The sequence below is a fragment of the Gallinula chloropus genome (assembly GCF_964237585.1).
Source record: "Gallinula chloropus genome assembly, chromosome: Z".
In the NCBI taxonomy this organism is placed as follows: Eukaryota; Metazoa; Chordata; class Aves; order Gruiformes; family Rallidae; genus Gallinula; species Gallinula chloropus.
Window position 1 is genome coordinate 12,033,845 of NC_140089.1, and position 27,613 is coordinate 12,061,457.

Here is a 27,613-nt window from a genome sequence, read left to right on the forward strand (position 1 = left end):
GGAGCTGGGTTTCAGGACCAACCACCTCCAAAGCAGCTCAAACTGCTGCAATATATTCTCCCACCTGCCATGCCACCCCTGACTATTCAGCCCCAGGGAACATCTCTGGGTGGTATTCTTAAAACAGCATTTCATAACCCTCAACAAGACTTGAAACACACTCAGGAGACCTAGCAATAGGATGCTTGAGCATCCCAAGGATATTAAAAATTCTCTAAAGCTGTTGTGACCTGTCAGTGGTTCTATGATTCTATGGAAAGGCAAAAGGGGAGGTAAAAGAGTGGGAAAAAGTATAGCCCACCCTCTCCTTCCCACCAGCATCCCCACTGATTTAGTCTGAGTTTTAAAAAATTCTGAAATATTTTTTCCAATGTATGGACAGGACAGCAGGACCACACAGAAATACCAGCTTAGGCTCACAACCACTGATGTTACCTTATCAGAAGCTGATATCAGACAGTACAACAAAATGAGAATCCTGCCCCCTCTCCCAGAGGTGACAAACAACAGGGCACAGATTACACAGAGCAAGTGCAGGTCTACACACCACAGCCATGTGACCAAACAAAACGTTATTGTGTCCAACAACTGTTTAAATAACAGTTTTAATATTTATTCTTTTAATACTTATTTTAATACTTATGATTAAATACTTATCATGATTTCGTTTTTAATGCACTTGAGCCAGATACATCATTATCCCAACCCTCTGGGCCCCACACTGGGTGCCAAAAAGGACTGTCATGGTTTAGCCCCAGCCAGCAGCTGACAACCATACACTGCTTGCTCACCCCTTTCCCCAGTGGGATGGGGAAGACAGTGGGGAGACAAAGGCAAACCACGTGGGTTGGGATGAGGAGTGGGACAGCAAAGGGAGAGCGAAAGAACAACAACAGAGCTTAAAATATACACAACAGTGATAACTCAGGGCGATGTACAGACCCTACAACTGACCACATGCTCAGCCCTCACTCAGGTCAGTCTGGAACCACCCCTCCCCAACTAACTGCCTTTTACAGTAAGCGTGATGCCACATGGTGTGGGATACACCTTTGGCCAGCTCAGCCCACCTGTCCTGGCTCCTTGTGAAAATGAATTGTCCTAGCTGAAACCAGGACACTAGGCATCTGGGAGAAGTTGTCCATCTCACAACGATGGACAGATCTCAGAGGTATTGTCTTGTCACTGTGGTGTTCAACACTGCAACGTCCCCTTTTGTGTTTTCCTCCCACTGAAGTTGATGTCTGCCATGATATTTATGCGTATTTGACAGCAGAACAAAGCAAGGCTCAAGTAAAGGTGATGATGTTGATGAGGATGATGGTGATGATTATTATTATTAAGTATTACTGTTTCTGCTGCTACTATTACTGAACGGACGTATCAAACAGAAAGCGGCCAGTCCAGCACCAGGAACAGCTGCTGTTACCTGCAGATGTTTCACAGGGATGCACCTTTCAGGGGCAGATGAGATGAAGACTGAAGACAAAAGCAATCAGTTTGAAATAAGACATGTTCAGACTGACAGATTTATCTGCCACAGCGGCTGGTGTTACAGACATGGCCTTTAAGAACTTGGTCTCCACACCATTTAGCCATTGAACAAACTGTTCTTGCCTGCTTCTGTGATGGAAATGAATTTGCACTTGCTGGTCTGTCAGAAAGAGAATGCTTGGGGCAGCAGAATTTTCCTGTTATGGAGACTGATATAAAATCCACTGAAATGAAAATGCTTCAGCAAGCAAGGAACCTAACACTTAAAATTTATTTTTTAGTTAATATAAGGCCCCCAAAAAGCACAGTTACCTGTTTGTGTGTTCACATTTTGAAGCAAATTCGTTTCCAAGTAGAATTTTTATTTAATTATTTTCTCTCTGCTTTTGCAGTTTTCCAAATAGAACAGTCTGCTCTGATTGGCAGAAATGATACCTCTCTTGTGCACACAGCAAAATAAGTCATTTGAAATCACTGGAAACATTAAAATCCTGAGACTACTCCCTATCTCATTACATGCTTAATTCCAGTAACTCATTAACCACATCTGCCCATTGCCAATAGTGTGTTTGCAGCTGAACATGTTGTGTTTCTTCTATGCATATGGACAGTGGGATTAAGTGCACCCTCAGCAAGTTTGTCAACAACATCAAGGGATGTCATCTAGAGGGAATCTGACAGGCTTGAGAGGTGGGCCCATGAAAGCCTCATGAAGTTCAACAAGGCCAAGTGCAATGTCCTGAACATGGGCAGGGTCAGTTCCAAGCTGGGTCAAGAGCAGCCCAGAGGAGAAGGGTTGTTAGTGATGGTCATTGAGAAGCTCTACATGAGTCAGCAATGCATGCTTGCAGCCCAGAGAGCCAAAAGTTTCCTGAGCTGCATCGAAGTGAGCATGACCAGCAGGTCAGGGGAGGTGATTCTGCCCTTCTTGTCTGCTCTGGTGTGACCCTACCTGGAGTACTGCATCCAGCTCTAGGGTCCTCAGTACAAGGCAGGCATGCACCTGTTGGAGTGAGTCTAGAGGAGGGCCACAAAGATGCCAGAGCACCCCCCCTATGAAGATGATAGAGTTGGGGTTGTTCCACTTGGAGGAGGCTTGTGGGGACACCTTACAGCACCCTCCCAGTGCCTAAAGGGAGCTCACAGAAAAGGTGGAGTGGAACTGTTTATAAGGGCAAGTGGTGATAGGACAAGGGGTAATGGGATTCAACTAAAAGATGGTAGATTTAGATTAGATATGAGAAATAATTTCTTCACTATGAGGGTGGAGAGGCATTGGAACAGGTTGTCCAGAGAATCTGTGGATGCCCCAAGATTCCTGCCATTTTTCAAGGCCAGGTTGGATTGGATTTTGGGCAACCTGGTCTAGTGGTGGGTGTCCCTGCCAATGACAGGAGGTCCTTAAGGTCCCTTCCAAGCCAAAGCATTCTGTGATTCCATGATTCTATGATAAAACACTTAAGGTCACTCCACAGGTAAATAATCTTAGCAAATTTCTTTGCTGTTGGCAAAACTACAGTAAAATTAATTTCACTATGAGGTAGAGTGCAGTGTCTGTTGACTGCATTATGTCTAACAGTATTTTCTTAAATACATTGTGTTTGATATGGTTCATTTGTACTACAGAACGAAGCAGAGTTTAAGATTTTCTAGTTCCACCTGTTCTTCTAATCTGTAGTACCCTGCTGTGGTGTTTATTCATTTTCTTAGCACTTCTCAAAAACAGCAGCAGTATACCATCTCTGCTATTACAGTTCAAGATGACACTGGTTTTAGTTACAACAGAGTCAGAGGTGGATCTCTGAGAAGTAACAATCTCTGCCCAGGAAGGGTGCAGGATTTTGGATCCTATGCACAAATGTCAGGTCCCTGAACCCAGCCAGTTAAACTCTAGGGTTTGGGGGAACAGAAGGGGGACTATTTTAGGTCTCAAAAACACCTAATAAACTAAAAGCTCAAAACAAAAATCAAAATTACATTACAAAAATAATCTACTGGTGAATAAGGTGATGCAACAGGCTGGTGGTGGCAGACAAGCAAAGAAAGGCCATGATCCATGTTATTTATTTCAGATCTTAACTGCTTGCCTGGGTGAATTCATGTCCAGGAACTCAGCTTGTTACTTTTGACTTCCTTTTTTTTTGTCTGTGAAGAGGTAGTTTTCTTAGATAAAAGCATTTTATTATGTTCTTCATACATGATATATATGTAGTCATGTATGTTTCATCACCTTTCTGATTACTTCTCTAAGAATTATTTCTTACTGTACCAGAAAAGACTCCACAAGACCTTCCTCAAACACAAGTTTCTACTTTGAGATTTGTCCAGAGAAGTAGAAAAGGACAATTTGTTCAAGGCTGGAAATGAAAACCGGCATCTGGATCTGCTCACAGGTGAAATAAAGAAATTACTAGTAACATCATAAATATTATTCCAGAGGACTGCCTTCTCACTCACAAAACATTATACCTCCTTGTAAAAAGGACTGTTCGGAAAAACAGCCTCAGCTTTTATTTGCAACAGTTGTAAAATTATATGCAGTGATGCTTATCCACAATGGCCCTTGTGTGGGAAAAAATCTACTGCCAGGAATTCACTTTCTTGGTCTTTCCTTTCCTAAGGCAAAGGCACCCTCCCACGCCCTCTCCCAAGCATGACTCCAAGTTTAGGAGCTCCTTCAGAGAATCATGTTTCTGCCTTTCACCAGAACTCTCTGCTCAGTCCTTATATAACAACGTGATCATGCCTGACTCCTGTACTAAGGAAGACGAAAAGAGATTGCTAAAAATTTCTGCTCCCCATGTTCTAAGTCTTCTCCTCTAGTTAAGGTCTGCAAGGCTGCCCTAGCAGGGTGAGTCACACAGTTGCTATGGCAGCCTTACATGTCATCCTCGCCTTTCCATGAAAAATGGTACAGCACAAAATCCACTCAGAGCAATGTCTGTCAGTGATGCTGATGGTGCATCACAGAAGTTTTACTGGTTTTTGCTCTCTTCTGTTTTCCCTCATACCAATATACCCGTGTTGAGATCCAGATGTTGGATTGTGTGAGGATCCTGTGTTGTTTCTGTTACAGTCAGTGCATTGCCTGAATGTGGCAAGGTTCTGGCAGCAGTGGGGCTACAGAGCTGGCTCCTGTGAGAAGATACCAGGAGCTTCCCACCCTGTCCAGCAGAGCCAGTGCCAGCTGGCTCCAAAACACACACGTCATTGGCCAAGGTGATGGTGATAGTGCTTCTGGGATAAAGTATTTAAGAAAAAGTAACAAACACTATTCAGCAGCCAGAGAGAGGAGTGAGAAGACGTGAGAGAACAGCTCTGCAGACACCAGGGTTAGTGAAGGAGGGGAGGAGCTGCTCCAGGCACCGGAGCTGAGATTTCCCCTGCAGCACCTAATTGAGCCAAGCTAAATCCGGAGTGGGTATCCGGCCCACTGCAGAAACAAAGACATTTATCAGAGGAGAACTGCTGTAGAGGAGTGTGACAGAAATGACGGGCTGCTATGTTAGAACTAGAAAGTACCAAAAAAAGGCATCTATCAGGCACCTAATGCAATGCCATGGGCAGTGCTCACCCTGCCAAGTTTTCAGCTTGATAAAGATTAAATTCCAGTACAAGTTTATACACTTGAAGAACATAAAGCAAAGCAGAGAGAAGAACAGAGGTGGAGATGAACATAAAACTTTATAGTGTCCATCCAGTAAAAAAATTTGGTGAGAATACACTCCCATTCATTGCTGGGTAAGTCCTTAAATTGGCTCAGCAGGAGAAATACAGACCCTAAAGCTATTTTACCCGTATCAAGCCATATGCTAATGCAATTCTGGATTTTATAAAGCTAAATTTCCCTTGTATGTTGCTTTATGTAGTAGTAAAGTAGATTAAACTAATTTGTAAACTACATTTGTAAACTACATTATACTCAGGAAGATGAAAGAAAATTACATAAAAACCTATTTCAGCAACTAAATTAAAAAGCTGAAGACTGGCAAAATCTCCAGGTTCAGCTGGCAGTAGATATTAACAGAGAAGAGGTACTGCATGTCATCTGAATTCACCTCTGTGATATGTTTTTAGGTAGGTGAACCAGCTTTGAACAATCAGACAGCTTCTGGGAAAATGCTTCATGTTTGAAAATAAAAAATAAGATTGAATAGATGAACATAATTATCTAATTCCCAATTGTCTGTACATTTTGTTCGGTGATACAAAACAAACCTATTCTCACTTTCTCTGAAAAGCAGGTTTTGCTTGATTTGCTTATACCTTCACTGGAGCAAATACTGATCTTTTTCAAGTGTGTTTCCTGAGACACGAGCATGACTATATATAAATATACAGGGGATCGGATTTTTCACCTGTGTAACCTATGAGTCTGTCACAAAGTAAAGGGACTCAATCTTCTTAGGAATTTTCAAACTTGCATTTCCAAAGACTGACATTTGTCTATAACCCATATTCAAGAAAAAGATGCCAATAACTTCAGTACAAAATATGATGGTACAGCTTTTACAGAGAAATTTATTTTCACATATTAGCATACGTAATGCATGCAGTGTCCTTTCGACCCTCTAATTATGAAATCCACGCAGATAGGACGCTTTAGAAAACATAAACTTTAGGTTTTTAAATAAGGGAAAAGAAAAAATTGTACCTCACCAACAATGAAATACCAGTTTCACCAATGAAACCTTAAAGGTTGCAGGTCCAGGTGACAGATGACAGTATAAGTTTGCAAATGCAGGAAGATCTAGATAAAAAAGCAGATCATGCAGAAAGAGAGGCCTTGGGACTGAGAAAGGGAATATATTTTTTTCTTTTTAAGTGGTATCTATCAAGTTTTAGTCTGACTTACTTCTGGCATTCCCCAGCTTGCATGCTTCTTCATTTTTGTTTGCTTTGTAGTCCAACAAGCAATGTTCAAATTGTGCTGATTTTACACAACAATTGGGGGAAGCAGCACAGGCTAGTAAGTCAAAACCCATTCACACGCTCACTGTCCAAACTGAGACACCTGGTTTGGCCACTGTTGAGATGAGGAAAGAGAATTCCAGGTAGCAGAAGCCTGGACAGGTACAGATTTTTAGGTACAATAAGGGTACTCATTTACATACACCCCATTGCTGGTTCAATATAAGCAATCTGCAGGTGCTCCAGCCTTTATTGGCTGAAGCAAGGTCCTGATAAACTGCTTTTTACAAAGGCAAAGCAGTTACTCAAGAGACCCTTAACATGGGAATGACTTCTTGCCTTCCAGACTAATTCTATGCCTACAGAGCGTCTATAGGGTGGCAGATTCCTCCTTCTATTATTGGATGGAGTCAGTCCTTCCCCAAAAGTGACTAGTCCTCTCTGCTGACTTTACAGGGCACTCAGGTGATGCCTTCCAAAAAAGTTGGTTTTGGTCTGCTTGGGATAGCTGAGAAGAACCCCATCATAAATTATTACAAAGATGGATTTATACTATTAAATCTTGTGAATATTTGGAAAATGTGGGAGAGTTTGTCCCTTAGAAATTGAGTCTTATCTACCTTCAGTCATGCAGTTTTCATCAGAGCACATCTCTCAGCAGAAGACAATTTTTTCCTCTCTCAGGACACGCGCCCCATGGGTGCCAGACTGGTGATGATGAGACAGTAAATCCTGCATCATTTGTGACAGACTAAGATGCAAAACAAGACGTAGAAGGTGGGAATAGAATCTCTATTAAGGTGCAGTTTAAATTACACAAATAACCTGGCAAAAACTTGGTGCATGCAGCAACTAGGAACTGTCTAGGAACAAAGCTAGAACTCATAGTTCAATTTGGCCACTAAGATTACAATGTGATGATGAATGTGAAGTAATGATGGGAGGGGGAAGGTGAAGGAAAAGAGAAAGAAAAAGGGGAAGGAGGAGAAAGGCAAGGAAAGATTGAGGCTAGATAGGATAGAACTTGTTTGGTAGGTAAGGGTACGTAAGATACACTAGACATCTATCTTGGATGAAAGTGTTATTAATAGCAAGGCTTCATGCAGCAAACGATCCATGTAGGCTGATCTCTTCATTGCCTGCAGCAATCCTGAAATGTCAGTGAAGCCTCCATAGGTGTGGGGGTGAGTCAGACCAGACAACTGGATCTGAGCATGATGACTCTCTCCTGACCTGTTCTGGTGACAAGTGTATATTTGAGACTTTATGGTATAAAATGGGATTTGTTTCATAACTTTTAACCATGCAAAATGGGAACAGATATAGTTAGAAACCAGAAACAATGTGTAATGCATTGTATTTTCAGCCTGAGGTGTGAAAACTGTTTGCAACATGACAAAAACAATTTTAAGATGTGTCAAGATGTAGTAGATTAGAGTCACATTTAGATCTCAAACACGTATCTGCTTGCTAGAAGCCAAGTAATTCTTTGATTATTTGGGTTTTTTTCAAGGACTCCTGTCTTCTAATCTCCAATAGCAATGATATTGGCAGGGGTTCCCAGTGGTTTATTCTTACACTATCTAGCTCTTATGTTCTTCAGTGTCTTTGAAATATTTCATTTATTTCACATCAAAAATGTGTTAAAGACTACTACCACTACAAATATTCTTGCATGCAATGTAAATAAGCACCTTTCTATCCCAGCATAACTGTTGCCATGAAGATGCACAGTGCTGTGTGATAATGGAATATCTGAACATGTTGAGATAATACATGCCACTTGAAAAATTTTTTTCAGACAGAAAAGAGTTAACAAAACAAATTAAAAAATGGATGATAGTTTAGGTTATGACAGTGGTTTTATACTCACTGACTATAAAGTATACCCAAGAAAATAATCTGTTGCAAGTAGGCTTAATGAGGAAACCACAGCTTAGTCAGGCCCTTGACAAAGCCCATTTCAGTCCTTGGAAATGCTCTCCTGTAACAGTTATTCAAATGACACCAGGAAAGCTATTGCTGTCAATATGTCTTTTATAGACACATATTGCTCTTGATGGCTCAAGAGTCTCAATGTTATATCTTAAGAGGGAGTGATTAGGACAAGGCCCAGCAAGTTACACGTCACTCTCTGCAAATGTTTTCTTACTAAGTGTCCTGGCTTTGCCCCTCCTTTCTCATGAAGACCTGGTTCTGATCAGGATGGAGTTAATTTCATTTGTAGCAGCGGATGAATGCTGTGTTTGAGAGTAAAATGGGAGTAGTGCTGATAACACCCTGATGTTGTTAATTGCTGTCAGTCAAGGACTTTCTCAGGACAGGTGGCCCAACTGGCCAAAGAGAGTATTCCACGCCAGTTACATCCTGCCCAGGGTATCGGGGGCTGACGGGAGGAAGGCCTGGGGCGGCTCCGGGACGCGCGGTTCTTGGGGGACAGTCGGGTTCTGGGACGGCTCTGGGTGGCACGGCCTGAGTTGTGTGGTTTGGTGAGAAACAGCTTCATATATTTTTGCTTTGAAGTCCTGTTAGCATTGTTACATTGTATCTTTCTGTTATCTTAGTAAACTATCCTTATCCCAACCCATGGGCCTCTTAATTTCTTGATTTTGGGGTTATTTGCCCCTTCCTCTTCCTTTTCCCTTCCCTTACTTCTCACCCCCCCCCACCCTTCCCTTTAACCTGCTCTTTTCCTTTAAGGAGCAGGCAGCTGCGTAGATCTTGGCCCTCAGCCGGGGTGAAACCACAACACTAAGCAGGACTTTAACTGAAAAAAAAGGGTTTGATTAAAGTATCTGTTTTCTTTTTATTAAAAAAGTAGCCAAAATCCAGCAAGCATTGAAGTCCTCCATGGACCTTACAATTGGAATTGTTCTCTAATTTCACATCCAGAGACTGAATGATGAGAAAATGCACACCAAAACAAACGAGAGAAAATATGGCAAAACAGATGTAAGGATACTCTAGGAGACTAACTGGATGCCTTAAATTGCCACTTTCTAAATACATCTTCACCAAAAATAATTTTCTAAAAATTCCACATAAAAGATAGATTATACATCCTTTTCTCCCTTCATCTAACTACGCTGTGTAAATGGAGGGAGATGTTCTCATACCTGAGGATTTTTGCCCTTTTCCACTCTCAATATTATGCACCACCACTTGTCCCCATAAACGAAAAACCTCCTCTCTTCATGAACTCAGTGTTACCAAAGTCTTGCCACCTCCTGTCCAAGCCATTCCCTTTCTGTCTAAACACAGTCTGAGATGAGTTAGGTTTCAGAAACACAGGAGGGAGTGCAAATTGTGGACACCACCACAGGTAGGAAAATTGCACAGTGCTTCCTACGGATCGCTGAACTTTGTTCTGCCAGTCTTCAGCCAAAACACTGTGCTACTCATGAATGATCCTGGAGGACGTGGTGCCTCACATCACACCAGTTTCATTGCAGAGCTTTTATTTCACCTGTCTTGAATTGAGGAAAATAGAAATTATAATTTACAGACTGAAATTCCGTGTCTGGATTCACGCCATTACATGCCATGGACAACACAGCCAAAGCTTTAAATTCCTAGCAGAAGCTGACTAGCAGCCAACACAGAGACTCAAGCATGGCCCAGATGTGCTTCTAGCACGCTGGTCAAGGGAAAAGCTAGAAACAGTGTCACATTTTATTGCACATTCACTCTCTACGTATTCTTCAGTGCAGTCTTCACAACTGACTGGGATAAGAGAGGGTAATCCAGCCAGAAATGGTGGGTATGTGAATTCCAACAGCTACCTGCTTCTCCAAAGGAAGGGATAATGGCAGCCCAAAAGCTACTGTTGAAAAGAATTCTCGGTAATGGAGAGGACCAGACTGCCCTTTCACAGTGAGGATCTTTAAATGGGGTCATCATACTTTATGCAACTGACAAAGGCAAAGTACACACCTTACACAAAATCTGTTTGCCACCCTTTGAAATGTTCCCACTTACAACCAGCATCATTTTCTACCATTCACACCAGCTGCTTTCCAAGCAGGACATCACTTTGTGTAGACAGCCTGACAGCTTAGTGGCAGCAATGATTGCATCAGTGGAGAATAAAAACCACGGTTGAGTGTTATCTACTTACTGTCAGAAGCTGCATTCACGGTCTATTATATTTTCCAGTTGCCTCCTGCAGATGTGGAGAAAGCAGCAGGAAAAGCACTGATCCTGGCAGAGAAAGGGAAAGAGGAAAAGTGGTCGTCAGTACCTGAGATCTTGGGACCAATTAGAGCCATGCAAAATAGGACCTCTGCTGTGTCACGGAAATGTAGTGATGAGCCCAGCAGTCCTCTGTGTGAGAGTGGAGAGCTCTGTGAATGGGAGCACAGAAATCTGACTCATGTAAAACAAACAGAAAATTGTCCTTTGGTACTTACAAAGCCACACGACTAACGACAAAGAGGAGACAACAGCTCTGGGACCTCCTGCTACATTACTGGAATTTTGCCATAGTCACTTCTGTCACCTGGAGACAGGTTGGTATTTGAAGAGACTTTCAGGGTTATAGAGTAGCTGTATGTGATTTTTCAAGTCTAAGTGCCACAACAGATGTCACAACAGACTACTTGCAAGCCCAGTATCAGTTAACCAACCTGTGAGCCTACTGAGAGAAGTATATTCACGTTACTGAAGTCTCTCCTGTACACTATACAGATAATGAGTTACACTTGGTTTGCATTTTGAGTATGCAATGTTCATGCACAATGATATTTGCATAAATACTAGCTTTAAATCCTAATTCCCTGGTGGCACAACAATACACAATCAATCAGAAATATTTAACAACAAGTCATGTTAGCTTCAGGCTTGATAGTATAGGTTGCATAAAGTAGGGAATAAATAATTGTAACTCTTAATAAATTCCACTTTTTCCACTTGCAGTTTGTCCTTTATCAACCCTGTTGCACAGAAACCACTTTTTTACAGGAGCCACTAAAGGAAATTCCTTGATACAGTGTATTTCAGGCTGATTTTGCTGCGTGCAAAGGTGATTTAAATAACCTGTTTGCTATACACAGAGGAGCCTTCGCAGTTAAGAATGAAAAGGAAAAAATATTCTTTAAAAAAGTATCTTGAAAGAGCACATTTTATTATCAAAACCAGCTATGCCAATATGGATCTCCACAATTATACATGCACTACAACCACTTCTGTGACATAATCTGACCTGTGATTTTGAGCAGCAGTTCTAAAACCTCACAAATATTTTGCTGTATTGAAAACAATGAAGGAGAGCAGCAGCACCGATATTTCTCAACAACGTCTTGGATATGGAAGGGCCGTTCCATTTATGCTCCCTTAGCTGCTAGGCCAACGTCTGCTGTGCAAACACTTAGGGCTATGAACTTCTTTAATACCAACATGGTGCAAACCCGGTATAAAATCCTCCAAGTCTCACACTAATTTACAGTGATGCTACTTTACAGTGTTCCAGCACAAAGTTTTCTTTACCTGCTACTTCAACTCCCTCCTGCTACTTCAACTCCCTCTGCATTAAAAAAGCACATTTTCTTAGTGGGAGGAAAATTAGTGCCTTTCTGACTGGATGTGGTAGCATTTTACACTTGTTCTGCTAGAAACAGGAGAAGCAAATTTGTTCCTATTAAACATTACAGTTAAATCTTAGGTTGGAGCCCAAAAAGAAAATGTTAATTGAAGAAGTCATTTTGTCTGAAGTTTTTTCTAAAATGAGAAAAAAATGTGGTCTGCTGACAGAAGCAATGCTGTCCTTGTGAGAACAAAACTCTCTTGAGCGATGAACAGACTGTCATCTCAGAGGTCATATCTGTAGAATGAAAACCTACTAAGCCATTAATTTGATGTAAACTAAACATAAGTGACAGTTCTTCATCCTCAGCAAGGACTTGCAATTGTAAAGGGGTTATTAACATACAGAGCTCTTGTTTACAACTGTTGTTAAAATGTCAGTTAGACTAATCAGTCAACCAACCTCCTTTATCCTTCCTTGCCTTTTGCTGTTGCTGCTGAGCTGGTGGTGAGAAATGAAGAGATGGTTGCTTAGGTTAAACAAAGGAGACTTTCTGATAGGTAGAAATTTCCTCTTTTTTTTTATTTTCAAACACCAATAGAAGCTTTTGTCTTGAATCTGTGTGTCCGCAGCTGCAGACATGCTGAAAAGTTGTGTTTGCCCATCATGATCAGGATCTGAACCACCCAGATTTTTACTGGTCTAAAAGCCAGGGGGTTTAGGCAGCGACCTGATCTCCTCCAGGAATACAGAGCAAAAGGGAGTTTCTGGAAAGTTATAATAAACATCTTATTTTCTTACACTTACATAGGTAAGGAGACATAAAATCTTACAAAGCATATAGAATTGTAGAATCACAGAATCTCCTGAGCTGGAAGGGACCCATAAGGATCACCGAGTCCAAGTCCTGGCTCCACACAGGACCAGCCAATTCAGAGCAAGGGACTGAGTGCATCGTCCAGATGCTTCTTGAACTCAACCAAGCTGGGTGCTGTGATCCCTTCCCTGGAGAGCCCGTCCCAGTGCCCAACCACCCTCTAAGTAAAGAGCCTCTTTCTAACAACTAACCTACACCTCCCTTGTTGCAGCTTCATGCAGGTTCTATCAGAGATCCTCACAGAGAGGAGATCAGTGCCTACCCCTTCGCTCCCCCTCATCAGGAAGCCAGAGAATGTGATGACGCTGATGCAAAGCTAATTAGAAATAAATGGTTTATTGTAATAAACAGTGAGAACTGCAGACCACAGGAAAAGAGGTTTCTGATGCATGGAGCACTGACTTTAAAGGTAGGATCAGTTCTTGAGGTTTGATTTGTTCCCTCTTTCAAATGATAAATAAGACCCAGTGTTCTAGTGCTCAAGCTGGTGCCAGACATTTGAGACTAGCCTGTTATAACAGCACCAGAGGCTTTTCTCTGTATACAGAAAGCACCCATGCAGAGCTTTCCTTTGGTTTTAGTGGAAAGTAGAAGTCCTATTTTTCTAATAAGTTTGTTCTGTAAGTGTTTTGGAGAGAGGAATAAATACAAACAAACAACAAAAAAGACCACAACCAAAAAACCGCACAAGAACTCAACCAACCACCTGATCTCTGTATTAGGATAAAGTGTCTCTCACAGTAGGCTAAAAATTCACCAAGGCAGGAGACCTTCACATGATTTAAACTGCTATTTCCCTAATGAAGTTCTGCATGTGCCGATTTAAACAAGCACTATCAAAGTCTTTCCTTGCTCTGGCCTTTCACACACGATCAAGGAAAGGTTAGGCAGTTTTACTCCAGGCAAGATTTTAAATTCTTCAGAAGTCTAAACTTAATTCATGTCAGGTCTACAAACATTGTGCCTTCCAGATTTCTACAATCTCAATTTCTTTTGTATTCCCTTGGAGTGCAGTAGGTTCCTTGACTAGAAGAAAAGGCTAGATATGGACTAATCCTTTATTTGCTAGAAAACCGTATTTAACAGGTAAGAGGAAAAAAAAGCCTTTGAAAAAATCTTACTTACAAAAATACTGGCTGCTACAGCAACCATTTCACAAAACAAAAAGAGTGGATTGTCTTTTTCTGTGTTATTAGATGTACATGAAGTAGCATTATTAAGCCTGTGTTATCAAGACTATATGAAAAAACACGTTACATTGTGAATCTCTGAATACATATTGTTATTTAGCCTCTTTAACAGTGAAATTTAAGGTGGATTCTAAGAACTCTGTTTAATTACTTCAGTGCTTGGATCATTCCTGTGCACAGGCAACACTGAAAAACCATTAAACATTGTACTCATTGCTTGGCATATCTTTGGTCTTAAAGGAAACCTCTTTACTCAATTTTTCTCTCTTAAAACTCACAGTTGTTGGTTGATAACAAGAGCTAGAAAGTGAAAGCATATAGAAAAGGGGACAAGAGTATTTACGGTAGCAAACAAATGTATTGTCAAAAAATGTCCTTCAGATAAAATCAGAATTTCCAAGGATTCTATTCTCCACTCTAAAGTTCTTTGCCAATTCTATCACGTTGCTTGGCGTCAGATCTAAAATAGCCTCTTCTTTGTAGCTTCAGTCATGCAAGACATAAACAATGAACCCACTTCAAGAATTCTATGAATGCTGCTTCAATCTTCTTTTCCTGGCATCTGAGAATATTAAAACCTTCATCACCTATCAGTTCTGTGAAGCAAATAAATATAACACATATTTAGAAGCATAAGAATGAGAGTTGTTTATGGTTTCTGACTAGTGATACACAGGTGATTATTGCCCTATCTAGTCCTTTTTTTCTACTTGTTTCTTGTATTTCTGGATTAGCATACTGATTTCCAAAACATTTAGAAGTGGGTCCCACTATTCACTGAAAAGCTGACTCATTTTTCTGTGCAGATATTAGATTAGTCTTCAGGCATTCCCTTTCCCCTCTCCTTCTCCCTCTCTCTCTCTTCCTCTCCCTTTCTTTTTCCCTTTCCCTTTCCCTCACACCTTTCCATTTGTCCCTTTCCCTCACACTTTTGCTTTTTTCCCTTTCCTTTTGCCTTCCCTTTCCCTCTCACTTTTCCTTTTTTTTCCTTTCCATTTCCCTTTCCTGTTGCTTCTCTCTTTCCTCTTTCCCTTCACTTTTCACTCATATTGTCTCTTATTTTCACACACAGAGGCTTTTACCATCTACCCCTTTCACAAGTAATTTACAACACCTTCATTAATCCTCTAAGATCATGTTGAAGGTGCTCTTTCTGTTCTCTGTGAGTTATCTTCACACCATCCTTCCTGCACAGGATGCTATTGCTCACAGCACTGACAACACCTCTGTGAAGACAGAGTTCTGTAATTTGTCAGTGCTGGCCTGAGACAGTACCCTTAAAGTGGAAGTGTCAGACAGAGCACGTGCTTTCTACTACCTCTTGCTCACTAATTCCTTCTGTGCTGCTGAGGGTCACTGGGCAGTACTAGCAGAGAAGGGAGAAGATGTGGCACACCTTCAGGGATACCTTGGGCTGGGACTCTGGACAGAACACCCTACCTTTGACTAATGGTCAGTTCTGCAGACAGGTGTCTTCACAACCCCCTATAAGACTGCTTATTAGGAGAGAGGTATTTGTTCCCTGTAGGCATTTGTGGCTCTACGAGCAACCAAAGACAAGACCTCTTTTTTCTGATAAAACAGATGATGGTTCCTCCATCCACGGAGAGAAAAAAAAGTTTTAAAAAAAAAAGCAAAAAAGTAAAATGTTGTTTTGACCCAAGTATCTTCCAAGCACGTACTTTGCAAAAGAATTACTTTCCCACACATGCTGTGCTCTCCCTCTTTTACTGCTAACAAAATCCCAGTGCCTGATGCATACAGCCCCAGGATATTTTCATGAATAACTCATAAAAAGCACAGTCAGCCTCCTGAGAAAAGCAAAGTGTGCTTTCTAATATAAGCAAATAGCTTGACTTTTGAGTGTTTTACATTTGCAACTGAGACCCTGTAAAGCAATACTAATTATTGTCGGTAGGCAAAGTACTTAGGATCAAAGACTTAAAAATCCACATGCAATTTCCTTATGTATTAGCTGTCATAAAAAAGAATGGATCTTTGATAAGTGTGTTTTTATAATGTGGTTATATTCATGATATGACACATTTTATTTATTTATATATATATATAGTACAACATCTCTCCTGCATAATTTTTTCTTTTTAAAATATGTATTTCTAAGAATATATAAAACCTTTTTGTCTAAAAGATCAAATATTCAGTACTAAAGACCTGTCCAGCTTGCTTGACCTCTGTTCTAGCCACCCAAGTCCATATGGTACTGCTTCTAAGGCTGTTCTTCAGCTCGGTTACAGGTACAGGCTCAAGGGCACCAGGCTGCTCTCTTTTTGTGTCATTAGCAATGTAAAGGAGCAGCCTTTTCTTTCAGTTCCCAACCACCAAAAATTGGGGGGGAGGGTTATGCAAATAATTACTTTTGTGGATGATAATAATACTTCACAGGGCCAAAGCTCATTAAGATTTCTGCAGTTTTACAAAATCACAAAGTAAATGCCACAGATAACACATTAAGGATGGAGGTATGTTCACCCTCAAAAATACTCATTTGGAAGCACTGAATGAATCACAGTTTGATCCAGAGTCCAGTGATGCTGTCAATGAGCCATCTGGCAAATGCAGACCATGTTAAATTCAAGTCTGGGTCTATTGCACATTTTTATGGCTATTCATGTCCAAAACAGCAGCAGCACAAGCTCCAGCATGCAGTGCTGCTACCAAGAGTTATAGCTGCTGTGTTTCTGACATAGAACTAAAGGGAGAAGCACACTGTTTTAACAGAAAACATAAACTTGACATATTCTGTGCCAGTCCTCCCTGAGAAGTAATACTAGTCTGGCTGCAGAAAAACCTCCTGGAGACTTCTCCCCTCTTCCATGGCTGCTCAAGGCTGGCAAAGGCCCAAAGCACTGATGGGTAACACAGATAACCTTTCTCCTCAAAGATGGTGCTGCCAGGCAGAGTGTGAGACTGTGCCTGCTGCTGATGCCTTTACAGAGCCACTGGTCAGGCAGAAAAAGTGTTCTTAATGCTAACTGTGTGAGCCCTTGAGGGAGACCTCCAAGAGGCTAATGGAGGCAGCAGCCAGTGATATTTTAGTCTTGCATGGCCTATATTTATGCTTCATATCTACTGTACTCCAAGTATTGCCAAGGGTGGTAAAAAAGAGAAGTCAAGAGAACTCACCTAAAAGATTAGGAGAAGTGAAATTGTAAAGCCAGCTCCAAGAATGGTTTGAGAGGTGGTTCATACCGCTTCCGAGTGCACAGGAAAATCATGTTATTCAGGAGCAGCAGGATTAATGAATCCCACATCCCTCCAGCCTTGCATTATCACCTTCCCATATCTTCTGTATTCTATGCCTGCAGCCCAGTAAATATGATGCCTTGGAATTACTGGTAACATTATTTTCATACTGACCTAACACCTCAAGGTTTTAAGACTTCTCTGTGCTACACCTAGCCTAAGCTATTATAGAGTGCCGAGCCGTGATGGCAGCTGTCTCGCAAGCAGATAAGCATGGCCCCAGTTTGATGTAGCTTCTCTTCAGCATCTGGTGACAGCAGGTACTTAGTTGTGTGGACTGAACCATTTGTCACTGTACAGTAAAGTGCAGCGTGGCAGAGTGCAGAGACAGGGTGGTGCCAGAGGTCCCAGCACCTAGGCTCAGATCATAGCAGTAGGTCAAGGATCACTAAGGAATGCAGACCTCATGTTTGTCAGCTTTTAAGGACTACAAAGCAAGCAGAATAATTTAGTAACTGGGGACAGGTGAAGAAAAGGAACCTGTAGGTAGACTTTGCTAGGAAAACCTGTAAAAACAGGAATATGCTATCATCAATGTCTTTCAAAGGAGGAGGAAACCCCCCTCATTACCATCACACCCCACTAGAAATAAACCCAAGACACTGATGACTCCCTGTACCAACATCCTCTCAAAGACTGAAGCTCTGAAGTGTGGGACTTAGCAAAGGGTTTCTGTGTTCACTTCTAACTGCTTTATTGAGGCTTTTCAGCATTAATTCATGCCATGGGCACAGTGTGTGCTGTGCCATGGGCAAGGGTGTGCTGCAGATATAGCGCTACCATTCCCTGTTACAGATTATGCTCATTCGCACATCCCAAACTCGTGACATTTTCTTTTTCTTATTAATGAAGTTGAGGGTTTTAATAGTGATTTAATTGATTTAGACACTTTCCAATAAGGATACTGAAATAAAAGGTAGGCAATAAACTCTGAATCAATAATGTAATTCTATAATAGGTTCTCAAATTACAGAATCACACAGAATTATGTCAATTAATATCTATTGTTTTCTACTCCTGTTGTTTGCACTGAAATTTTTCTTGCCTTCCATTTATTTCAAAAAAGATACTTTTTTCCAAAGCTCCTTAACATTTATCTACAGTGTTTAGCAATCTTTTCATTTTTAAGACAAACTATCTGCTCTTTGAGACCAAAACATATACTCCTTCTGAACAAGTTATTATTTTAGATCACAAGATCTGAATTATCAGTAAAAGACATCTTTATTTATCATTTTCTGACTGCATTATGATGCATTCAAAGGCATCATGTAAATGTTATTTGGTGCACCGTTATGGATAATTCATGGACTTATTGACTGTTAAGAGGATTATAAAGTGTGTACACATCATCACCAGTGGTTAATGACAGTCTTAAACTCAAAATTAATGTTTTCATATCGTATCAGTTAAGTAACATCATTAATTCAGTTCTCATTGATCCAACAAGTGTTAAAACCAGCATAAAATGTATGATTAATAAATAGGCATCCTCATCATTGTTCTGTTGATTATGAATAGAAAATCATGTCCTACAGTAACTAGAAATGATGTAGGGTGTGCAACGGAGTGCACTGGATGTTCAGATGACAGAGGCAGTAGAAATACCTATGAAGGGCTAGTTCTACTCCTGTCTATATCTATGTTCCCTCAAATCTATCCACAGGAAGTGCTTTGCTGCTATTTACAACGCAGCTGAGTGTGCATCCCTTGTCTGAACTGGGTTCCTGTGTCCACACTGGAAGGCGTTGGGGTCCTGGCCCTGCGCCGGGGAGACACCATCACTCAATCCCTATCCAGAGATCAGGACCTGTCCGCTGCCTGAGCTCCACTATTTCCTCTGCCCGGCGGGCGGGCGGGCTGGCCGGTCTGAGCTCTCACGCTCGCCTGCCTGCGCCGTGGGGGGGGCAGCGACTCCTCCTCACCCCCTTTGAAGGGCAGCGGGAGGTGGGAGGGGGGCACGTGACGTCAGGGGGAGGGTGAGCTCGGGCGAGCTCGCGGGTTGTGGCCGCGGGGTCTGCGCGGTGTGCCCCGGTCCCGGGAACCCTCTGTACAGCCCGACCTCTCGCCCAGCCCCTCACCTCAGCGATCGCTGCTCCCGCCGCTGCTCGTCACTCGCGGGCTGGTGACCGTTAACGTTTCCGCGCCTTTAAATCCCCCGCGGTGGCTCCGGTCCCGCCTCCCTCCCCGCCTGATTGGCTGGGTGAGCGCGGGCGAGCTGGCGGCGTGTGGCCGCGGGTCGAGGGGTCTGCGCGGGGTGCCCCGGGCCCGGGAACCCCCTCGCCCCTGAGAATCAACGTCTGAACGGTTCCCAAATCTGAAGAACAAATTGGCTAAATTTTCCTTTATCCTTTTCATCTCAGTATTCCTGCCCCTTTCTAAGAAGCTGGAGACTCTCCCTTCCTCACCAGCGGCCGTTTTCATTCCTTTATCACCCGTACACAACTCGTAGCTGTACACACACAGCCCTCTCTTCATTCCCCCGAGGCTCCTGATGTTGTTTTCCAAGGGGCAGGTTCAGCACTGATTTTAACATGCATCTTGCACTTGATTATTCACAGCATTTTTCCTGGAGAGCTGAATATGGCACTGAGTGTGTTCTCAGAAAGTACTTCAGCGTTCTGTGAGTCAAAGGTTGCCACGTGACAGACAGCTTTTCATTAGACAGAAGCTCACAAAGCTTAGAAGGTAACCCCCTCAACAGTCTGAAACTGGGAAATTATGAGGTCTGACCCTTTGTCCAACCCTCCAGAAAAAAGAATACAAGCACCAGAACAAAATAACTGGTAGCTTCAACTCAAATTTTGGCTGTCATGAGTGACCTGAACCTGGAATGTTTATGTCAACTTCCCCTCCACAGGCATTCAGAAAGAAAAATCAAGATCAGCTTATTTGGTGTTATTTACTTGTTAAGCCTGAAAGTGCTGACACCAAAAACATTAAAATAATGGCATACCAATTTCATCATATCTCAGAGGCTGTATTTAAACATACTTCATGTGTCAATATTGACTGAGTAGCTCTGCTTTCGTGTTACCTAAATGGGTATCAGTCTGTATGGAGGAAAAACACTTGGAAACCTGGGCATGGTGTGGACTAACCTGTTATGTTAATGCCAATTGCTTTAACTAATGTTAGGATTGTTAAAACGTGATTTTGGCTATATTACAGAAAGGATAGCCAAATACAGAAAAACAAACCAAACCAAACAAAGAAGCAAAAAACCCAGCCCCAAAACAAAGGAAATTTTATACCCGTTCAGCTATCTCATGCTGTATGCCTGGAAGTAAGCTGAGACATTTTACTATGTCTTGCAATGTTATATTTTACAGTGACAGCACCAATTTGACATAAAGTAACACCTAAAATATTTTGAGAAAATGTCTCCAGTACAATTTTGTTATCATAAAATCATACAAATTAAGGAATATATATTTCTTAAAGTAGCTCATTACAAAGCACTTTGTCAGATTCTGGTGTTGTCAAGGACACCAGTATTTATGGTAAATGCCTTCCATATGCAAGCCCTGACTTTTTCTCTAACAGGAAATAATCACAGAGACTGAGCTATATTTATAGAACTTACCCCTATAATAAAGAGAATGACAGTCTAAGCAGAAACTATGCAAGAATACAGCTAATTTTGAGATCTACCTTGCTTTCACAGCATTCCAAATTCTATCTAGAAGTTGAAGGAAGATGCTACATTATGAATAAAAATTTATGTTTGAGTCTGTGTATGGCATATAGACCTGAAACAAATATTAATGTAAACATTAACAATTAAAAAGGTAGCACTGGTGACCAATGTCCTGCTTTATGCATTCTCACAGCTGATTTCCTAGAAGTCTGACTGTCCAAGAGTAGTTTTCTTAGTCATCAACCAAAACTACTAATGTTCAAAGAATTAGCAGAAAAATTTCTTTTCAACTATTAAATATTAGGAATCCCTAAATGCTTATATTTGGGGAATTGATAATAATTCTAACTATAGTTACATCAATTGGCTAACAGACACCAGAAACCTGTGGAAAAGCACATAAGTCATAAAGCAGCCCAAAGAGCCAAGGGAAAATTTCCCTGAAATCTCCAACCTGATTCACAGTAGGCTGAAGAACAAGTCAGTTCTGAAAGGTGAGCACTGCTGAGATTGCGGTTACATATGCAAGTTTAACAAAACAGGAGGTTCTATGTGCTTTTAGAATTTTTAGCTAGTCCTCACCTCTGTTCTGGATTGCACCTGCAGTATGTAATCACAGCTGTGTGCTGAGCAAGGCAAGGAAACTGTTCAATTGAAAAAAAAATTACCTGTAAAAATTGAATGGTGAACGTTATTGACTTTAGTTATTGAATTCTAGAACAGCCCAGGTTGGAAGGACCTCAAAAGACCATTTGATCCAACTTCTTAGGGAAAAGGAAGCCTAAATGAGATCATCTAGCACCCCATCCAATTGCATCTTGAAAACCTCCAGCAATAGAAACTCTACTACATACCTGGGGAGGTTGGTCCCGTGAATCCTCATCCTGAAATTATCTTTCTTATGTTTACATGAAAACCCTTCCAGTGCACCTTGCACCTATTGTCCCTTGTCATCTTCTTATAAAGAGAAATCCTCCATCTTCCTCGTATCAGTGCTATACATACACTGGAATATCGTGTTCAGGTCCACTGAGCTTTCTCTTTTTCATTGAGGAAAGACTTAATTCCTTCAGTCTTCTCCCAGAGGACAGGTTCTTCAGCCCTTTGATCATCTTCATGGCCCTCCTTTGGACACTCTCCAGCCTGTAAAAGCAGAAGACAAGAACAAATCACTGCAGGGAGAACCATCCATCCCCTCCCAGTGCAAGCCCAAACTTATGCTCAATTAATGTGACTTATAGCTCAACATATAGCTCAACAGATAGTTGGAGAAAACAAAAGTGGAAATGGAAGAGGAAATTAAAAAGAGGAAAAGGAAATGAGGAAGATGAGAAGAGAAAAAAAGAGGAAAGAGCAAGAAGATCTCCATCACTCTCTTTAATTGTATCACACTTTGAGACCTCACAGAAGTCCACTGCAGTGTTTAGACAATGTGTTTACAAACTAATGAACTTTCTTCCTAAATACTTGAGTCTGAACATAACTTGTGTTAGCCTTATGCAAACAACTTAAAAGAAATAAGAACCTTTTTTCTCTCCAGCTGAAAAGGTGGAGAGAAAAGGTAAGAGAGGCTTTGGTGGACATCTGGCCTTCAGCCAGGGTCAAACCACCGCAGACATCTAGTAGCATTTTATAGAACTCTTGCTTTAAACACAAAAAAATAAATGAAGCTGGTGCCATTAATCTGGATTTGCATCAGTGTAGGATAGAATTTAGCTCTGGTTCAAAAGAAGCACATGAAAACACATTTTGTGTAGAATTCAAAAGAATGAATTGAGGTGTGTCCAGCAAAGACCGTGGAATGTGTGAGGAAATCAGCCTGAACAGTGGCTGATGTGGCAGCATTTTCATAAATACTTATCTTTATCAAAAGTCCACTGAGCCTTATTAGTATGGGATCTTCTTCAGTCATTAGTGAGCATCCCAACAACATCACAGTGATACTCTTGACCTATTCTCAGTCTCTGCTTGGACTTCATGGGTTTTACTAAATAGCCTTCCTGACTGGATGCACAGATATAATTATACTGTTAAATTTGATGTTTTCACAGATATTTTGCCTTTTAGGGACCATCACCTGCGCATGAGATGCAAATATGAATGAACCAGCCACACTTTCCACCACTATCTGTTTCAACAGCTTCTGCAGGATGCTAAGATCAGCCAGAAGACATATTTCATGGTACTGTATGGACACTGTACACATACTTCCTCCATTGCCACTCCCAGAATCATCCCTATTCTTTAAAAAGCTTTACTTCCATCTCTGAAGCAGCAAGTTTTCTGAGGGAATATCAGTGGGAAGGGAGGACAAATGTCAGAAAAAGCTGTAAAGCTGTCCTTCAGTAAATCAAAGTTTGGCTTGAGGAAGGCTGAGGACAGCTGGTGTTCCAATTCTGGCAAGAGTTGCAGTAGGATCTTCACAGAAACGGAGACCACATGTCTCATTCTCATTAGTTATTTTCCCTCTTTTCAAGATCAGAGGTAGTTTCTTATTGTATAAATACAAGATAGACTGCCAAGTGCCACTAGTCCAAAAGAATTAAAATGTCCTTGAGTATTATAAATTATTTTTTATTAGCTAGAAAGGATGCACACCATTACCCAACTCATGTTGGACAACTTATTCATCAACTTCTGTCACCTGTCACAATAATTTATATATAATGGCACAGCGAACAGTTTTTTCTTAGAGTTTCTTTTTTTCTTTTTTCCCCCATTTCCAGAAGAAAATAATTATTTCTTCTATTTTTAAGGTAAGTTCTAGCATATGGGGTACAATGCCAGGAACAGTCCTTTCAATCACACAATGCTGCACAGTGCAACAGAAGAAATACATCTTTAGTAAATGAGACAGGCAATAAGTACTGTCCCTCCTTCATAAGCACCCAAGGGGATGATAGAGAGAGAAGAATCTTTGCTAATTAAATGCAGTGTATATCTGCAAGAATTGGTCTGAAAGACATACTTTAAATTACCTTTTCTCTGTATCAGAAAGGGAAAGCCAAAAACCAGACATGATGAGTGATCTCAGAGGCCCAGTTCAGCCTGCTACTACAAGAAAGCATGTAAATTCAAGTATATCAACATTTCCAGTTGTTTCAGTGGATTTATTAATTGGCTATGGATTATGCACATACCAAAATTCCTCAAGGAGCTGGAACCATGACCTGCAGCTTATCAGGCTGAGCTTTATAATACTGCTAAACAACATACAAAACATTCTGGATTGTGAGACTGATAAATGAATGTGGCATGAAGACTTGACCTTAAGAATATAATACAGAGCAGTATGCACATAGATAATCCTGGTCTTGTACTAATGGCTATGTATTTTAAACCTTCTCTGATGCCTTGATTCTGATGCAATTTAGGAATGAAATACAGAATTTCAATTTGGTGCTTCTGTTTGGTATTTTTATTAGAGTAAGAAATTTATAGTTATTTGCTATCTCTTTTTTCCCCTATAGTTTTTATGAAAGGGAGCTATATATATATATATGATTATTTGCATTTGAAAGGATGTAAGAAATAATCAGAGAATTAGAGTTGCTTTGTATCACAAAGAATATGATAAGGATAATCATCATCATACCCATACAATGCATATCTATGCTCATTATAGATTTTTCTAAACAGTGATTAGTACTTGTTCAGTGTTACTGGGTTCTTCCTTTAAAGAAAGAAGGTTGTTAAAGCACCTGAGATTAAGATTTAAGCATAGCATTACTAGAACTTCACAAGATTCCCAGAAATCCAGTGGTGGAAGTGCTAACATTGCATTAAAGTTGATTAGCAGCTGATTTTTGCAGAAAGGCATATTGAGGAAACTCTTTAAGATTGAATTAATTAAAATGGAAATTGCAGACACAACTAGATTACAAAAGACAATGAGCTAGAAACTCAGCTGGTACAAATCACTAAAGCATCATTGAAATCAAAACCTAGCTCAGTGGTTGCTGGAGGACTTCCACATCCTAATTTCAAAGTGTCTTATAGAATTTGTGCTTCGCCGTTTTAATTGTGCCAATGAAAAGTATAGTGTTCCTGTAATCAAATTATTAATGGCTATACAACATAATTAACGGATTGTGTGCAAACTATAGAGCTTTTTTCCCCTTTTAATCACAATATTTCTGTTTAGCTCAGCTAAAAATAAAAAGGACATGCTGTTTTGCAAAATGCACATTTTAAATGCTGTGTTTCTAATTACTTTTGAATAATATGAGCCTTAGCTCCCTGCTCAGAACAAGAATATCCACTTCAAAATAGTGGCATGGGGGTTTGTGACCACCAGAACAAAAGCTGAAATTACATTTTCAAGTGGTGCAGCCAAGCTGACAACTTCTCTTGGTGCAAAATGCTTAAGTCACACTCCTTTCCTTCAAGCAAACATGGATACTTCTCTTTCGGGAACAATGTTATTGTTCTATCAAATTTTACTTATATTTCTAATATGTACTGGGGAAGATTTTGACTTTGAGTCTTCTTTAAACAGATGGGTAAATGCCAGACATAGAGATTTCTGTTTTTTAGGATATGGCAATCAGGAGCTCCAGCTTTGATTAATATCAAAGGACTCATGAGGCTAGTCTTCAGTGCTGGCCTTACTTGGTGTGGTGTGTTGACCCTGGCTGGAGGTCAGACACCTACCAAATTTGCTCTGTCACTCCCCTTTTCAGCTCGACAGGGGAGAAAATACATATAGAGAGGCTTAGAAGTCGAGATAAGGACAGGGAGAGATCATTCTGCAATCAGCGTCACAGGCAGAACAGACTCAAGACAGAATAAAGGAAAGAAAAATCTCTAATTGATGACACTGCCCTGCACACCCAGTGACACCAGAGTTGGGTCATGAGAAGTGCAGCCAGATCTTAAAGCACCTTCCTCCCACCCCTCCCTTCGTAGCAGACTTCACTTTAGTCATGATTTCGCTCCCTTTTTCCCTCCATCATTGTGGCACGGAGAGGGGCAGGGAATGGGGGTTTCCTCAGTTCCTCACAAGTTTTTCTCCTTCTTAGCCAGGGGGGCTTTTCTCACACCCTTTCCCTGATGAACCTTGGGGTCCCACCCACGGGTGACAGTCCTCCAATAACTTCTCCAACATTAGTCCTCTACCTTGGGGCTTCAGCTCTTTCCCAGCTGCCCCAGCATGGGTCACTGCTATGGGTGCAGCCATAAATCATAGAATGCCTCTCAGTCTCTCAGGCCCAGACAGCTCCAGCCTGGCCCTCCATGGAGTCACAGGCCTTCCTCCTGCCCCTGCAAACCTGCTCCATAGTGGGTCTCTCTGTCTCACCTCTGTGTCTCAGTCTCTCTCCACGGGCTGAAAGTGCTGGCAGAGTCTCCCTCCAATGCAGGTCACACCATCTTCTGCATGTCTCCACCTGCTCCAGCGTGAGGCCTCCCCACAGGGCATGTTTCTCTCCAGCAGTATGGGGGCCTCCTCCCCGCCCTTCCCTGGCATTGGTGCCTGCACAGTTACTTAAATCTCCTCCCTATCTTCTCTGAGGGCAAAAAGCAGCAGCTTGCAGGGTTTTTTTCCTCCTAAATGTCATTCTCAGAGGTGCTCTGCCATTTGCTGAAGGGCTCGGCCTTGGTCAGCAGTGACTCTGGCTTTGAAATGGATGATGTTTACTCCCTGGGGCCTGCACAGAGCTTCTGGCTGCTTCTTACAGCAGCCATCTCTGCAGCCCACCTTCTCCATTAAAATCCAGCTATACAAAAGTGCGATAAGCCCTAACAGTGGAACAGCCTTGAAGATAAAGAAAGTGAAGAAAGGGGAGTAATGAGTCCAACAACAGATGAAGAGACAGAGTATATCTTATTTTCAGCTAAAAGGGGTTCCTAACTAGTTTGTGCAGGAATGTGTTTTTGAGACCATGGAGAAAATCATAAAGAGCATGAGAAATTTGGCTTTAAATGGCAGACACATTAGGAGGGGCGATGCCCAGCTTGCCAAGCGCTACAACAAAGTACACCTGCTTAACAGTCACCAAGGCTAGTGAGTTTTGGGCTTCAGCCCCAAGTATCATTATCCTTACTGGGAATAGTTGGAAGGTGTGTACGTCTCCAAGGGTGGAAAATTTTATCAGATGATTCTATTGAAAAGCAAGGAGAAGGAGGACACTGATTCTAGTCCTGTGAAGTCAATGAACATGTTGTCCTTTTCAGAGTCAAGTAAATGTCGTAAATGCTTTATTCTTTATGAGGTGGACAGCAAATAGAAACCAAAGCAATGAACTACCAAAGAGTTGTTCAAAGTATCAGGAAATTGAAATGGGAATTGATAAATAAATAAGGCTTAATTACAAGGGTTCTGTTATTCCAAACAAGTAATAATATAAACATTATAAAAAACATTATAATTAATATAACAAACTTATAATAACAAATAAAAGTAATATAAACAGTCTTTCTTAAAGAAAAAGTCTGAGAAAAAGAGCTGAGTTTCCTTGGGGACTGGTGTGTGCCCCAGCTGCTGGCTCAGGCCTGGCTTCGATGGCTTCAGGGCCTCCTTAGTCTTCCTGGTGGTGTGGCCTCTTGCTCTCCGAATGGTCATCTGCGGAGCCACTGGCCCTCCTCTTTGGGGGGCGCCGAGGAGAGGAGGTGGGACTCCTCCTGGATGAGGAGTCCCTGGAGTCCCTGCCCTGGGCAGAAGTGGAGGGAGCTGCCACCACCTGCCCCAGCTCCTCCAAGGGCTCCTCCTCCATGCT